The sequence below is a fragment of the Colobus angolensis genome, unplaced genomic scaffold (assembly GCF_000951035.1).
Source record: "Colobus angolensis palliatus isolate OR3802 unplaced genomic scaffold, Cang.pa_1.0 Scaffold135, whole genome shotgun sequence".
NCBI lineage: Eukaryota > Metazoa > Chordata > Mammalia > Primates > Cercopithecidae > Colobus > Colobus angolensis.
The window spans coordinates 2,847,056-2,850,300 of NW_012114433.1; positions in this window are offsets into that span (position 1 = coordinate 2,847,056).

A 3,245-nucleotide genomic window follows, 5' to 3' on the forward strand; every position below is an offset into this window, starting at 1 on the left:
TATATATATATATATATACACATGATCATAGGCACAACCTACTAACTTCTGAATGAATGGTGGGTTAGAGTTTTGGTTATATATTTGCATGCCGCACATACATATCATGATATGTTTGTGTGTATGTAATTACAGAGAGAGTAGGCAAAGTTGGAACAAGCATCATTTGAAAATAAACTTTGTTTTCATGCATACATAAAATTAGAGAACTTGTTTTACCTCACCCTTAAGTTTTAAACAGTTTATTTATTTATTTATTTATTTATTTATTCATTTATTTATTTATTTATTTATTTCAGACGGAGTCTTGCTCTGTTGCCCAGGCTGGAGGGCAGTGTGTGATCTCGGCTCACTGCAACCTCTGCCTGCTGAATTCAAGTGATTCTCATGCCTCAGCCTTCCAAGTAGCTGGGATTACAGGTGCCCACCACCATGCCTGGCTAGGTTTTCTGTAATTTTAGTAGAGATGGGGTTTCCCCATGTTGGCCAGGCTGGTCTCGAACTCCTGACCTCAAATGATCCGCCTGCCTCAGCCTCCCAAAGTACTGGCATTACAAGCAAGAGCCACCATGCCTGGCCCAGTTTTAAGTACTAGAAACTCTTAGATGGCATATTTCATCCATAGATACTACCATATGTAGTCCTAATTGATAAAGACTTTTTATCACACCGACAAAGTTAGTAATTCTTAAATATCATCGAACAGTCTATGTTCAAATTTTCCTGTCTCAAAAACATCTTTTTATCTCTGATCAATGGTGTCCAGCAAAAACAAAAACAAAAACCCCAAAACATCTTTTTTATGGTTTGTCAATTTGAAGCACATCCAAACAAAGTCTGCACATAGCAGATTATCACTTTTTTTCTTTTCTTTTTTCTTTTTTTGGAGAGAGGGTCTCTCTCTGTTGCCCAGGCTGGGGGGCAGTGGTGCCATCATAGCTCACTGCAGTCTTTAACTCCTGGGCTCAAGCAGTCCTCCCACCACAGCCTTCTGAGAACATAGGACTGCAGGCCCATGCCAAGACGCCTGGCCAATTCTTAAAATTTTGGAGAGACAGAGGTCTCACTATGTTAACCAGGCTGGTCTCCAACTCCTGGGCTCAAGTGATCCTCCCGCCTCAGCCTCCCAAAATGCTGAGATTACAGGTGTGAGCCACCATGCCCGGCCCGGCCTACTTTTATAACTAAAGGCTTAAAACTCACCAGCAACAGCCAAGCTTTTAGAGTATATAGTAGTGCGTGCTGTGGTGGTGTTTAGTAACTAATCTATAAAAAAAAAAAAAAACTAATATATGCACATATATACATTTTTTTTTTTTTTTTTAGTCAGAGTCTTGCTCTGTCGCCAGGCTGGAGTGCAGGGCGCGATCTCGGCTCACTGCAACCTCTGCTTCCCAGGGTCAAGCGATCCACCTGACTCAGCCTCCCGAGTAGCTGGGACTACGGGTGCGTGCCACCACACCCAGCTAATTTTTATACTTCTAGTAGAGACAGAGTTTCACCATGTTGGCCAGGATGGTCTGGATCTCTTGACCTCGTGACCTGCCCGCCTCGGCGTCCCAAAGTGCTGGGATTACAGGCGTGAGCCACTGCACCCGGCCTATACACATACATTTATTGTACATTTTACTGATTCAAACAATGTTGTGTTGGGGATCCCCCAAACCACCTTCAAGTTGAGTGATTTTTTTTCTTTTTGAGATGGAGTCTGGCTCTGTCACCCAGGCTGGAGTGCAGTGGTGCGATCTTGGCTCATGCAAGCTCCGCCCCCTGGGTTCACACCATTCTCCTACATCAGCCTCGCGAGTAGCTGGGACTACAGGCGCCGCCACCACACCCGACTAATTTTTTGTATTTTTAGTAGAGACGGGGTTTCACCGTATTAGCCAGGATGGTCTCGATCTCCTGACCTCGTGATCTGCCCGTCTCAGCCTCCCAAAGTGCTGGGATTACAGGCCTGAGCCACCGCCCCCGGCCGTGATTTTGTTTTTTTGAGATGCAGTCTTGTGCTGTCGCCCAGGCTTGAGTGCAGTGGCGCAATCTTGGCTCACTGTAACCTCTGCCTCCCAAGTTCAAGGGATTCTCCTGCCTCAGCCTCCCAAGTAGCTGGGATTATAGGTACACACCACCACGCCTGCCTAATTTTTATATTTTTAGTATCAACATGTTGGTCAGGCTGGTCTCAAACTCCTGACCTCAGTGATCTGCCTGCCTCGACCTCCCAAAGTGCTAGGATCACAGGCGTGAGCCACCATGCTCGGCCAAGTTCTGTGATTTGCTAGGAGTACTCAAACTCAGAAAGGCTGCCATACTTATGGTTGTAGCTTATTATAGTGAATGGATATGGATTCAAATCAGTAAAGGAAAAGGTACACAGGGCAGCGTCCAGGAGACGCCAGGCATAAGCTTCCTTTCACAGTGGAGTCATATGTATATCCTTAATTTGTCCAGCAACAATGTGTGACAACATGCATAAAGTATGTCCAACTAGGGAAGCTTCCCTGAGCCTGGGTGTCCCAGGGATTTTTATTAGGCTCAGTCATGTAGGCATGGAGCATCCGCGTGACTCACCTTACCTCCTCAGTCTCTAGTCGCCCACCCAGAGGTTAACCTAATACAGCATGGCACAAGGCTGCTACCACCAACCCACTGTTAGCATAAACTACTTGATGTTGCCCAAGTCCCAAGATACACAAATACACTCCTATCAAGTAGAATATTCCTAGGGCTTGCAAGTTATGTCCTAGGAGCAGGTCAAGAGCCAGTCCTTTTTTTTTTTTGAGACGGAGTCTCGCTGTGTCACCCAGGCTGCAGTGCAGTGGCCGGATCTCAGCTCACTGCAAGCTCCGCCTCCTGGGTTCACACCATTCTCCTGCCTCAGCCTCCCGTGTAGCTGGGACCACAGGCGCCCACCACCACGCCCGGCTATTTTTTTTTTTTTTATTTTTAGTAGAGACGGGGTTTCACCGTGTTAGCCAGGATGGTCTCGATCTCCTGACCTCGTGATCTGCCCATCTCGGCCTCCCAAAGTGCTGGGATTAAAGGTGTGAGCCACCGCGCCCGGCCACCAATCCTTTGTTTAGAATGTGCATACCCCAGACCTATTGTGATAATACTGTATGGCACTGAAGTGTAGCAGATAATTTATTACACAAATAATGATAATGACATATAATGCTCTTCACTGTAAATTCCATGTAGGCTGTCACAGAATGTTTCTTTTTCTTTTTTTTTTTTTTTTTTTT